Consider the following 15,332-nt stretch of genomic DNA (forward strand, 5'->3'; position numbering starts at 1 on the left):
GCAGTTTGGACATTGTGAGTTGGAATTGGCTTGAAGGTAATGGATATAGTGATTTTTTTCGACTATGCAATTATTAGCTAACATACCGTACTTGCATTATGACATTCTAGTGTTTTTCTTCTCTAAACTATATATATAACTAAAATCTAGAAAAAAACTATTAGACTAACAAAAAAATTATGTCCACCTACACAGCTATTCTGGATTGGGACTTAATACAAGTATCCCATACTTTTTCAAAGTTCACTTGATACCATGTGGTAGTTATATAATTTCATGTCAGCTTGATAAAGAAATTATAGGTGTGGAGTTTAGCCTGTCAATCAGGTCACAGCCTGACCATGCCCCCTTGTGGTCGGGGCTTTCTCATGAGGCTTTCCTTCTCCCTGGAGGCAGGACACACTGTTTCACCTTTCTGTTGTGGAGACACATTCAGAGCTGGAGGACATCACGCCAGTGCTAAGATGCTTCCGACGCCACTGGATACACAAACTTTTCATCCATTGGCCTGTGATCTTCCTGCATTCAGCAGCATTCTTTGTGCTGTGTGGGCCTGAGGAGGATTTTATGGATTAGTATCAGATATATGGACTAATACCAGACTTACGGACTTGATTTGTGCTGGGCTGGGTTGTTTTCTCAAAATACAATTGCTCTATGATATAAAGCTCTCTCACATACATGAGTATCCCTGGATGTGTTTCTCTAGTCAGCACAGACTAATACATACCACTTTAACTACATCAATACACTGAAGATTTCCGAAGAGGGTTTTATGTGTTTACCATAAAAGGCAAAAAAATGGATTACAACATTTCTGCGTAAGAAAAGGTTTCACAGGAATGTTCTATATTCAGATAGCCAGGGATGCTTGTTTTCATGATGTTTCCTAATAACAAAAATAGTAAATGACCTACGGCCTGTAATATGCTATATGCAAGACAAATAGGAAAAAACTTCCAGATAAATATAATTTATATCATAGGAATATTATTGAAAATGCAAAAGTGAAGCATCTGAAGGAAGAAATACTCTGAATTCAACGTTTGAGAAATATGCCTTCTTTTTTTTTTTAACATTTTATTATGGGCTCATACAACTGTTATCGCAATCCATACACACATCAGTTGTGTAAAGCGCATTTGTACATCATTCTCAAAACATTTTCTCTCCACTTAAACCCCCGACATTAGGTCCTCATTTTTACCCTCCCTCCCCGCTACCCCCTCCCTCATGAGCCCTTGATAGTTTATAAATTGGTATTTTGTCATATCTTGCCCTGTCCGACGTCTCCCTTCACCCACTTTTTGGCTGTCTGTCCCCCATGGAGGAGGTCACATATAGTTCCTTGTAATCGGTTCCCTCTTTCCTACCCACTCTCCCTTTACCCTCCCTGTTTCGCCACTCACACCACTGGTCCTGTAGGGCTCATCCGCCTTGGATTCCCTGTATTTTCAGTTCCTATCTGTACCAGTGTACCTCCTCTGGTCTAGCCAGACTTGCAAGGTCAAATTCGAGTCATGGTAGTGGGAGCAGGGAGGAAACATTTAGGAACTAGAGGAAAGTTGTATTTTTCATCTTTGCTACATCGCACCCTGACTGGCTCATCTCCTCCCCGAGACCCCTCTGCAAGGGGATCTCCAGTGGCTTACTAATGGGCTTTGAGTCTCCACTCCGCACTGCCCCCATCATTCACTATGGTAAGATTTTTTGTTCTGATGATGCCTTATACCTGATCCCTTCGACACCTCGTGGTTGCATAGGCTGGTGTGCTTCTTCCATGTGGGCTTTGTTGCTTCTGAGCTTGATGGCCGCTTGATTACCTTCAAGCCTTTAAGACCCCAGATGCTATACTTTTTGCTAGCCGGGCACCATCAGCTTTCTTCGCCACATTTGCTTATGCACCCATTTGTCTTCAGTGATCCGTTCAACACCTGAGAAATATGCCTTCTTATCCCTAAATTAATCTGCTTTACTACTTCTAGTCTGATCTGCAGATTTGTTCAGACCACATCTTACAATTGACTTTTGCTTGATGAGAAATGTATACGTGGTGCCTTATTGGAAGTGCTTGTTTAAGGAATTGCTGTATCTAGATACTGCTCTGCTTTCTTCACTGACTACTTTGTCTCAGTTTTCAATCCATTGTGTTAACTTGCTATGTAATTGTTTGAATTCTAGTATAAGGCACACTAGTCTGTGTATATCACATAGTTCCCTTCTAATGGATGTGTACAGATTTGTTGTATACTTGTTTTATGTACTGGATGTTAAATTAAAAAATTATAATCTTAAATGTGTATTAGTTCGTACCTAGTTTGGTTCTACTATGTACACCTTACTCACCATTTACGGATTATCTTGTTATCTGACATTTCAGATTTATCACTAGGAAAAAATGTCTTATTTCATACTATTTCACACTTTAGCAACATATATGTAGCTGTAGCGAATGATGAAGTGTCCGATGAGAGTGTCGCTGCCTTTGATGATTACAGTTATGTGTCAACTTGTCTGTGGCTTGATTCTTAGTGGTTTGTTATGTAATGCAATTTGGCAGTTGTGTAATAATGTAGTCATCCGTTTTTTATTTAATGTAAACAGCTAATCAGTGAAAAGGAGAATTTCTGTGGAAGTGTAGATGAATGTTCTATTAAGTCTCACTGTAACATAGTTTCAAATAGTGCCAATTTTCACATAGTGATTTGGTCTTCAGAACCTAACCATGTTGATAAAGGAGGAACGGGTACACAAACTGTAACCATATTTTTCTAATAATCATATATCTAAAGCTTAACTAGTTTGAATCTATACATTTAAAATTAATTACTATAGAATTAGGTAACAATTACAATTTTACTAATGAGTAAATAGTACTAGGGGGACAATAAGATAAAATGTGAATTTTTGAACTCTTGTTTATATTTTCAAGAATAAAATGCATGTATGTAAATCATATTAAACTTAACCTTATATTTAGGGTTGCTATAGGAGTCGACTTTGAATTTGGAAATACAAAGTATGAATGTAGGAATATTGGAAATGGTCAGAAATGAAATGGAATACATAAAGATTGGTATCCTAGGTGTTAATGTGCTGAAATGGACTGGTGTTGGCCATTTTGAATCAGAAAATCATGATTTATTATGCTTGGAAAGACACAAGAGGAATGGCATTGCATTTATTGTCAAAAAAGGAATGGATGGACAAATGGATAGATAAGATGAATAAACATGAATCAATGGGTGGATGAGCAGATAGATGGTAATGGGTGGATAAAAAAATAGATGGATAGGTGAACAGACAGGTCGATCGAAGGTGATGGATCAAAATTGAACTACAATGCTGTGATAAGATTATATCTATCCTTCTTTAAGAAAATTCAATTAATGGCAACTGTTATTTAAATGTGTGCACCAAGCAAAAAAGCAAATGATGAAGGAATTGAAGAATTCTACCAATTTTGGTCAAATTGATCAAACATGTAATAGAGGTACATTGATAATTATTGGTGGAATGCAAAAGTTAGAAACAAGGAGAAAGGATTGGTATCGGAAAATAAGGACTTGGAGATCGCATAATAGGATTTTGCAAGACCACTACTTCATAGAAAATACCATTTTCAACAACACAAAAGACAACTATACAACGTGGACTTCTCTAGATGGAATACATAGAAATAAAATTGACTATATCTGTTGGAAGAAACAATGGAGAAGCTCAATATTAGCAGCTAAAAGCAGGCCAGGGGCTGATTATGGAACAGACCATTGATATATAAGTTCATGTTAAAGCTGAAGAAAATTAAGTCCACAAGAGCCAAAATACAACCTTGACTCTGTCGCACCTGAATTTTGAGAACATGTCACGAGCAAACTTGACTCATTGAACACTAATGACAGAAGACCTGAATAGCTGTGAGAGGACATTGAGAATATCATATATGAAGAAGGCAAAATGTTACTAAAAAAGAAAAGAAAGTTCAAAGTAGATGTCCAAAGAGCCTCAAATTTGCTCCTGATTGTAGAGTAGCTAAAGCAAATGGAAGAAAGGATGCAAAGAGTTGAATAAGAAAAAGGACAGCTTCAGAAGACAAAATATTATAATTAGATGCAAATATCTAGAGTTAGAAAATCAAATAGGAAGACTACTTTCAACATATTTTAAACTGAAAACTCGAGAAAAACAATCAAACCCTGGGTTGCAATATTGAAAGGATTCTGTGGGCAAATATTGAATGATGCAGGAAACATCAAAAGGAAATGGAAGACAACTGACTGGAAGAGATTCACATTTGTACCCATTTCAGAGAAGGTGACCCAACAGAAGGCTCAAAACAATATCATCAATGTCACATAATAGTTGTCTCTTACATTATTTATCAGTTTACGATTGGCTGATTTCACTCAGCATAATGTCTCCCAGGTTTATTCATGTTATAAGGTACTTTACAGATGTATCATAATTATTTATCAGTGCCTAGCATTCCTTAGTTTGTTTATCCATTCATCCACTAATGAGCATTTAGGTTGTTTCCATTATTTTGCTAATGTGACTCATACTGTGATAAACATGTATATTCTTGTAATGTCTCTTATTTCTGTGGAATATTTATATGTTAGTGGGATTGATAGCATTTCTATAAACAACGTTTTAATGAAGAAGAAGAAAAAGAAAATGGGAAGAATACATAGTTATTGTACTAAGAAGAAAAATCAATATTCCACCATTCCAAGAGGTACCATATGAGCAAAAACCAATGGTGGCTAAAGGAAGAAGTTCAAGCTGCACTGAAAGCATTAGCTAAGACTCCAGGAATTGATGGATGCAATGTTTCAACAAGCCAATGAAGCACTAGAAGCACTTATTCATCTATGCAGAGAGATTTGGAAGACAGCTACTTGGCCAACTGACTGGAAGAGATCCATATTTGTACCCATTCCAAAGAAAGGTTACCCAACAGAATGTTCAAATTAGAGAAAAATATTAATATCACATGCAAGTAAAATTTTGATGAAGATCATCCAAGGATTGCAGCAGTACACTGCCAGAGAGCTGCCAGAGATTCAAGCTGGATTCAGAAGAGGACGAGGACGTGGAACATGGGATATCATTGATGTCGGATGGATCTTGGCTGGAAGCATGGAATACCAGAAAGACATTTACTTGTGTTTTATTGACTATATACCAAGGTATTCTACTCTGTGATCATAACAAACTATGGATGCCCTTGAGAAGAATGGGAATCCCAGAACATTTGTGTTCATGCAGAATCCGTACATGGATCAAGAAACAGTGTGTGAAAAAATGAATACTGTATGGTTTAAAATCAAAGATAGGGACAGTGTTGTATCCTGCTGGGCAAATGATCAGAAAAGCTAGATTATATGGAAAAGGATGCTTTATCAGGTTTGGACGGAAGCTGATTAACAACCAGCAATATGCAGATGTCTACAACCTTGCTTACTGAAAGTGAGGAGGACTTGAAGCACGTGCTGATGAAAAGCAAGGATTGCAGCCTTCAGTATGGATTACAACTTAATGTAAAGAAAAGCAGACTCCTCACCACTGGGCTGATAAATGGAGAAAAGGTTGAAGTTGGCAAGGGTTTCATCTGGCTTGGATCCACAACCAGCTCTCATGGAAGCAGCACTTGAGCGAAAACAAAGCACTGCATTGAGTCAATCTGCACAAGACCTCTTTAAGGTTGTTGAAAAGCAAGGATGTTACTTGGGGACTAAGGTACACCTCACCCAAGCCATGATATTTTCAGTCACCTCATATCCATGTGAAAGCTGGACCAAAGAAGAATTGATGCCTTTGAAGTATAGTGTTGGCAAAAATTAGTGAGTATATCATGGACTTCCAGAAAAACAACAAAGTTATCATGAAAGATATACAGCCAGAATGCTTCTTAGAGACAAGGATGGCAAGACACTACTTTGGATTTGCTATCAGGAGAGAGTAAAAATTTTCTGTATTTTGATTTGTATTTTCTGTGGTTTTTGTTCATATTACAGTGTATCTCAGAGGTGTTATGTCAATGGAGGTCACCCTCTTGAAACTGTTTTATATGCTTTTCTGTTTTCCAGTGTATGAAACCTAGGAACAATGAACCTAGAAGGGTAGAATAACGGGTTTGAGGGACAGGGCTACAGTGATGGAGGGTGGGGTAAAAGGGAAACAATGTCAAGGAGTCCATGTAGAAAAAGAATGTGTGGAAACTGTGGTAGCAATTGTACATTCTACTTGATATGACTGAAATTTGGAATGATATATTTATTAAATCCCAACTAATTTAAATAAGTGAAAACTGCCCTCAAAAACTCATGATTAAAAATATTTATTTGTAATGACATTCAAACTGGTAAGTTCTCTTGGTAGAAGGTTTTCCTGAAGAAGTGATTATAAACTTTTCTTTACAAAAGAAAAGTAGAAGATAGGACACAATTGTGGCATATGATAGTTCTGATGGGTTGATTTGAAAAAAGCTAAGTCTTTGTAATGATAGGACATTGCTATATAGTGGTAAAAATTAAAACTAGTAAAAATACACTATTATTTGCTATCAACTGGATTCTAACTGATTGTGCCCCAGGTCTGCAGAATAGAACTGCGTTTCAAGGGTTTTAAGGTTGTGATCTTTCTGAAGCAGATAACTTTAGAGGATCCTTTGAGGATTATGGATGGGTTTAGCCATGAACTTTGTAGTTGAGCATTTTTAACTATTTGCCTTAGCTATTAATGTAAGTGTGTTTTAAAATGTGAATATTTAAAAGAAATTAAGATTAGTTAACGTGAGGCCACTTCTGTGAGCTCACACACAACCTTGAAAATACTGTGGAACAGTTCTCTACTCACACCAGGTCACCGAACAATAGAACAGCAGCAGCACCCAACAGTGTTAGAATCTGTAGTACGTTAAACTTCTCATGGAGATTTTACAAAAGGCCATTTACTGAGTATAAGGACTGAAATTGGAGGATTTTAAAAAATCAGTGAAATTAAGTTCAATAACAAAACTATAAGTAGAAATATGCTCTTGCTGGGACATTGTATATTTCTGGGCAGGAGTGGGTTCTGAAATTCAAAGATCTGAGGTTTCATTTCAAGCTGTAATTAGAACACCAAGTCAAACCTGAAGAAAAATGTTTAAAAAAGATTGACAATAATTCTCTAGCAAGAATGATCAAGAAAAAGGAAAGACATCTATCCAGTATCATGAATAGGAAGATGAATGGCACCACAGATCTTGCAGATGTCACAAATATAATTAGAGAAAGACCAAGTGAGGTTTATCTTCTAGAAATAGAAGAGGCTTAATATTTTAGAAGACCTATAATATAACACACATTAATAGAAACAAGAGAAAGATTGCAATCAGAGAGTGCCCACTAATTCCACATCTTATGTAGGTTATAACAACACAGAAGACAAAGATGAAATTGATTATATAGAGAGTACAAAATAGTCTACAATTGAATGAACTGGTTGAAGATAAGCTGAATATGGAAACATTAATTATTTTTCTGTATAATGACAGCAGACCAAAGATGAAAATTTAAACATACTGCATAACAAAGCAATAAGATGTTAATACGTAGGCATGACAGAAATAAAAGAACAATAAAAACCACAATTCACAAAATGTGGAAACTAAAAGTACATTTTTAATAACCAGTGGATCAAAGAAGTTACAAGGAAATTTAGAAAATACTTTGAGATGAATCAAAATGAAGATACAACACACCAAAACATATGGTGTGTGTGGCAGTTACATAATCTGTCAACTTGAGTGAAGGGGGGGTGGAGTCTGGCCTTTCAATCAGGTCATAGCCAATGATGCCTCTGTGTGGGCATGACATTCTGAGGATTCTGGGAACTCCTGTCTTTCTCCCTGCTTCACCTTCCTGTTGACAAGCCACAGGGAGCCCTGCTGATGGCAGCCAGAGCCCTGGAGCTGGAAGAGCTAGCTACATGGAGAGTCACAGCCAGCGCTGAGATGCTTCCACAAGACTTTTCACCCACTGGCCCGTGATCTTCCTGCTTTTGGCATCATTGCATGGGCTGTGTGAGTCTGTAGGAGAATTTGTGGACTAGTCTTAGACATATGGGCTAATATCAGACTTACGGACTAATATCAAACTATGGACTTGATCTGAACTGGGCTGGGATGTTTTCTTAATATATGATTGCTCTTGGATGTAACACTCTGTCTTACATATGAGTCTTCCTGGATTTGTTTCTCTAGTCTACCCAGACTAATACAGTATGCAACTAAAGCAGTACTTAGAAGGAAATGTATAATAATAAATGCCTATATTAAAAAAGAATGATCTCTAGTTAGAATCTCAATTTTTCATTTAAGAAACCAGAGAGCATATTAGATGGGGGATTAGAATGGAAATTGATAAAGTAGAAAAGCAATAAGGAAAACCAATGAGATTAAGAGTGATCAACAAAATTGACCAAAAGGCTGGCAGAAAAAGAAAAAAAAACACCAAAGGTAAAACTGGGAATGAAAGAGGGCCTATGACTTCTATCCATAGAGAAATTAAAAAATGTAAGGTGATAGTATAGAGCAGTAATATGCCAATAAGCTTGATAACTTAGATAAAATAAACATATCTAAAAAGAAACCACCAAATCTGACTTAGAGAAAATAGAAATTCTGATTAGGTTTTTTATGAGTAAATAGATTGGATTGGTGATTCAGAAAATACAAAAAAAAGCCCGAAATTCAAGACTTCATGGTGAATTCTCTAAAATACTTAAAGAATATAAGAAGTGGAAGAGAAGGGAATATTTAAGATATATCAGTATTTCCCTGATGTTAAAACAACACAGAACAGACCAATATCTGCTATGAATATAGATATTTAAAAAAAACTCTACAATATATTGAGTTTAGTTACATTGCAAAAAGATAATATACCAGTACCAAATAAAATTTATCCTGGAAATGCAAAATTGATTTCACATCAACAAGTCTATTAATATAATATACGATGCCAGTAGAATAAAATACAAAATTAAGTGATAATGGATACCAAAATTCAACACCTTTCATTATTAAGTCACTCAACAATCAAAGAATAGATGGAAACTTCATTAACACAATAAAAGACATCCCTGGAAAACAGAGATGACATCATACTTAATGATCAATAACTGAAGATTTTCTTCCAGAATTAGGAACAAGACGAGGTCTACTCTCAACTTGTTATATTCAGCATGATACTGCCAGTTCTAACAAGAACAATTGGGCAAGAACAAACAGAACTATCTTGGGGGAAGTCCAGTCAGAATGCCCCTTAGATCAAGGATAGCAAGACTTTGTTTCACGTACTTTGGACATGTCAAGAAATACCAGTCTCTGGAAGGACATTATGCTTGTTTAAGTAATAGGGCAAAAAAAAAAAGTGGCAGGAAGGCGTTACACCAGCTAGATTGACACCGTGGCTGCAACAATGGGCTCAAACATAAGAACAATTGTGAGAATGGCACACGACCAGGCAATGTTTTGTTGGGTTGTACATACAGTCACTATTAGTTGGAACTGACTTGCTGGCACCTAACAAAAACAATGAAATAAATTACATCTAGATTGGTAAGGGAGGAAAACTATAGTTGCCGTTATAATGTTATAGACAATCGTAAAGGAGTCCACAAAATACTATTAAAGATTAAATGCTATTAGAGATTAAAAATGAATAAATTTCAAAGCACACTTTATTTTTGTATACTTAAAATGAACAATCCCAGAGTGGAGAAACCAATTTCATTTGCAATGTTATAAAAAATACAAACTTTATAATTTGGAAAATATAAAATATTGAAAAATTAAAGAATCTCTAAGTAAGTGGAATGACAAATCATATTCGTGGATCTGAAGACTTGATAGTATTAAGACAGCTAGACTTCTTAAATATACAGATTCAACACAATCCATATCAAAATATCAGCTGGCTTTTCTGCAGAAATTGGTAATGTTATCTTAAAATTCAAGGAACCCAGAAGAGCAAACATGATTAGAAAAAGAACAAAATTCAAAGACTCAAACTTCATGATTTCAAAATTTTGTAGTATACAAAGCCACAGCAGTCAATACAGTGTAGTACTTGTACAAGGATAAGCTATTTCATTGGAATAGAGTTGAGAATCTAGAAATAAGCTCTCCCACTCTGAATTTGAAATAAGCCCTCAATTGAATTTTGACAAGAGTGTCCAAATGAATGGGTAAGAATGGCCTGTTAGGAATAGTGGTGGAACAGCTGACAGTTGTATGTGCGTCCAAAAGAATAAAGTATCCCTATCTAACACGACATACCAAAATTAACTAAAAATAGATCAATGCTCTAAATCAGTGTTTCCTGAAACAGTTATTAGCACACCCTGATGGGCCCGGGAACAATTCAGAGGGCACTGCAAAAGCAGATGCCCATACTTTATTCTGGGTTATGAGCTATAGTACAAAATTTTTTAATTGCCAGGGGCTGCTGTGAAATTTCACACACACACCACACCCCCCTGAAAATAGAGCAGTAGACCAAATAAGTTCAGGAACCTCTGCCCTAAGTAAAGAGAAGAGCTGAAATTATGAAACTCATAGAAGAAAACATACAGGAGAAACTCTTCACAACATTAGATTAGTTTGATTCCTTAGATAGGGTGTCAGAGTACAAGAAAAGTGGACTTCATAATTAAATATTTGAAATTGAATTAAGTAAAACATAAATCATATAACAAAGGATTTAACCAAAGCAAAACCCACTGTCATTAAGTCATTTCTGACACATATTGATCCTATAGCTAGAGGACCCTATATGACAGTGCAGAACTACCACTTTGAGTTTCTGAATTTGTAAGTCTTTTCATGAAAGTGTTGTTCTTCTTCTGTGGAGCAACTGATAGAGTTGAACTGCTCATACTGTAGTTACCGGCATATCTTGTAATGCACCATGGCATTAGGGCTCCAGAGGGACTTAGGTATAGAACGTGTAAGTCTTACACCTCATTAATCCAAAGGCAACTCATACCTCAATCAAAAGGCAAATAACTCAGTATAAAAATGTGCAAAGGATCTGAATTGACATTTGTTCAAAGAAGATATATAAACATCTAAGAAGCACATAAAAATGTGCTCAAAAGCATTTTCCACTAGGGAAATGCAAATAAAAACTACAACAAAATACTTTGTATTAGTGTACTTATAAAGGCCAATAATATTAAGTGTTGATGGGGATGTGTTGAAATTGGAACTCATACAGCCAAATGCTCATAATTAGGGAAATGCAGATTAAGAGTGGGAGATGTAATTCTAAATCTAAGTAATTGGAAAAAATTACATCTGGCGGTACCAAGGGCTCAAGAGGATGTAGATTAGTGATAATTTTTGCTCATTGGCTGTAGGAGTGTAAGTGGTGTAGGAAAACAATTTGGCTATCTTAGGAAGTTGAACATTTATATATCTTCTCTTTACCCACCAAACCCACTTGAGAATTTTTTATACACTATCATCTGGTGTCAAGAGTGTTCACAGAAGCAAAATAGAAAAATAGAAGACATAGACATGACCCAAATATCTTTCGTAAGTAGCTGGATAAGTTTGACCAATTCAATTGACCAATTGTTATAATGCCCTGAAAGTGAATGGATTACTGTAATGCACAACCATGTGAATTAATTTTAAAAATAATTTGCTTGAGAAAGCTAAACCATTTAAACCATAAGCAATATTTTGCTCCAATGGTTTAAATATATTTTTTAAAGTTGTGCAGTCATCATCACAATCCATTTTAGAATGTTTTTGTACCCTTTATTAGCTCTCTGGGGTTTTTTATACCCATTATTAGCTTTCTGTGGACACACACACCCTAACCTCCCCTGCCATAACCCTAAGGAACTATTAATCTAGTTACTGTGTCTATGGATTGCCTATCCTATATTTCATATAAAGAAAATCTTACAAAAAACTATGACAATGAAATAAACATAAAACCTCAATCCAGAAGAAAATAGAAACTAAAACAAGTTAAAAATAGATCAGAAGTGAGAACAAATGATAATGTTAAATTTCAACCTAACTATCAGCAGTCACTTTCCATTGAACTCTAAGGGCAAGACTATCACATTCTCAATCCATAATATGAGGCAGTTTAATGGAGCCTTTATCTGAATGGGAACTCTGCAAATAGATATTAGACTTTCATTGTCATCCGTAGCCTTTTGCAAACAGAGTGCTCAGAATTTAAAATCTAGTACAATTCCCTCTTTTGATCTTAGATTTTTATTATTTACAATCCTTGGATCACATGGCTAACGTGCTTCTTCTGTGTGGACTTAGCCAACCCCTCACTTAGATGGCTGCTTATGTCATAAGAAACCTTTAAGACTCCAGATACCATTCTTTCTGATAGCCAGGCATCTGCTCATTTCTTTAAAGATCAACATTGTTCTGAGTGTTAGTGAAGTGCAATGAACTGGTATTCACCAATTTTAATCAGAAAATCATGGTTTACTATGCCAGGAATGACAAATTCAACACGATTATCATTGCATTCATCATTTAAAAAGTCTATCTTGAAATATAATGCTGTCTGTAATAAGATAGTATCTATCTACATATAAGGAAATCCAGTCAATATAAATATTCAAATTCATAGATCAACCACTAACCCTAGTGATGCAGAAATTGAAGAATACTACCAATATCTTGTCTGAAATTGATCAAATGTTCAGTCAAGATGCATTGGTAATTGTCAGGGTAGACTAGCCCCTGACAATATCATAGGTCCGTAGGTGCAATTGTATGGTGATAATATATAAAGATTATCGTAAAGTTATAGAGAATAAGAGGGATAGGAGAGAGAATAAAATAAAGGAGTCAGACACAGTTCATGATTGCATGCTCACTTCAGTCCCTCTTGGCAATCCACATGGAGGTGGTAGATGAGAGGAGGAGAGAGAGGGAGGGAAAATCTTTATTCCTTGGGGCCTTTTATAGGTAGCCATTAGTCATGCATATTCAGGAGTTACATATGTCACAAGGTGGGTGGTAGTCACAGTAAGGACCCTGAGCTCACTGGTGAGGAAACCCAGTACCTGCATTTGGGGAAGGCATGAGGCGGGATGCCTTGGCGGGAGGAGATAATCAAAGACTGTCTGCTTCTACAGGAGACAGAATCACCATGTGCTCACTTTAAGGCAGCAGAGCTGTTAGGGGAGAATCTGTGGGAATGACATTTAAAGCAGGAGCATGTGCTTGGACTTATCTCTAATTTAGCTTTCTAGATTCCCTCTAAGTTAAGGAATATAGTCCTGGTCATATTTCCCTCAGGATTAGTTTCCCACAGGTAATTATTGGTGATTGGAATGAAAAAGTAGGAAACAAACAGGAAGGAACAGTAATTGAAAAATATGTCCTTCAAGATAAAAATGAAGCTGGAGATTGAATGGTAGAATTTTGCAAAACAAATGGCTTCTTTATTGTAAATACCTTTTTTCAACAAGGCAAATGACAGCTAATACATGTAAACTTCTCCAGAAGGATTACATCGAAATCAAATTGACTACATCTGTGAGAAAAGATGATGGAGAAGCTCGGCATCAGCAGCGAAAGCCAGGCCAGGGCTGACTGGAACAGACTGCCACCTGCTCACATTGAAGCTGGAGAAAATGAAAACAAGTCCACAAGAGCCACAAATATAACATTGGGTCTATCCTACCTGAATCTTGAGAGCATGTCCAGAACAGATGTGACAGAAGCCCTGATGAGCTATGGGGTGAGATCCAGAACATCCATCATACATGAAGCCTGTAATAAAAGGTCATTAGAAGGACAGGACATACAGAAAAGATCAAATTGGAGTCAGAAGACACTGAACTTTGCTCTTGTTTGTAGAGTAGCTAAGGCAAAGTAAAGAAATGATGAAATCAAAGAGCTGGGGGAAAATTTCAAAGGGCAGCTTGAGAAGAAAAAGTAAAATATTTTAATGACGTGCAAAAACTAGAGTTAGAACACCCAAGTAGAAGAATACTCTCAGCAAAACTTACCTCAAGAAAAAAAATTTAAGCTTCAAAATATAATATTGAAAGATTCTATGAGCAAAATATTGAATAATTCAAGAAGCATACCAAAAAAGAGGAAAGAATACATAGTCACTGTACCAAAAAGAACTAGTAAAGATTCAACCATATCAAGACGTAGCATATGAGCAAGAATCCATGGTACTGAAGGAAGAAGTCCAGACTGCCCTGAAAGCATTAGCCAAAAACAAGACTCCAGGAATTGAAAATACTCATTGAGATGTGTCAACGAGCTAACCAAGCACTGGAAGTACTTCTTATGCCTGGAAATTTGGAAGACAGCTACTTGACAAACTAATGGAAGAGATCCTTATTTGCACCACCCCAAAGGAAGGTGACTCAACAGAATACTAAACTATGGAACAGTATTATTGATATCTCATGGAAGTAAAATTTTATTGAAGATCACCCAGCAAGAGTTGCAGCAGTACATTGACATGGAACTTTCAGAGGTTCACTCTGGATTCAGAAGAAGACATGGGACAAAATGTATCATTGCTGCTATCAAATGGATCTTAGCTGAAAACAGAGAATACCAGAAAGATGTTTACTTGTGTTTTCTTGACTGTGCCAAAGAGCTTGACTATGCCCAGGCTCTATCCATAACAAACTATTGATTGCCTTGAGAAGAATGGGAATTCCAGAACACTTCATTGCTCATGCAGAACCTGTACATGGATCAAGAGGCAATTATGCAGAGAACAAAGGAGTACTGCACGGCTTAAAATCAGGAAAGGTGTGTGTCAGGATTATATCCTCTCGACATACTTGCTCCATCTGTATACTGAGCACAAATCCTCAGAGAAGCTAGGTTATATGAAGAAGAATGTGGCGTCAGGATTCGAGGTAGGGTTAATAGCAACCTGAGAAATGCAGATGACCAAACCTTGCTTGCTGACAGTGAGGAGAACTTGAGGCATTTGCTGATGATTGCAGCCTTCAGTATGGATTATAACTCAAATGTTAAGAGTAAAATCCTCACAACATGATACACTGAGAAAGGTTTGAAGTTGTCAAGGATTTCATCTGGCTTGGATCCATATCAATGCTCATGGAAGCAGCAGTCAAGAAATCAAATGAAAAAACAAAACAAAAATAAAACTACACGACACATTGCTTTGGGTAAATCTGCTGCCAAAAACTTCTCTAAGGTGTTGAAAAGGAAGGATGTTACTTTGATGAATAAGGTGCGTCTGACCCAATCCTTGGTATTTTCAGCTGTGTATATACTTGTGAAAGTCGGA

The sequence above is a fragment of the Echinops telfairi genome, unplaced genomic scaffold, assembly GCF_000313985.2.
Source record: "Echinops telfairi isolate 266 unplaced genomic scaffold, ASM31398v2 ScPeMD7_5;HRSCAF=22, whole genome shotgun sequence".
In the NCBI taxonomy this organism is placed as follows: Eukaryota; Metazoa; Chordata; class Mammalia; order Afrosoricida; family Tenrecidae; genus Echinops; species Echinops telfairi.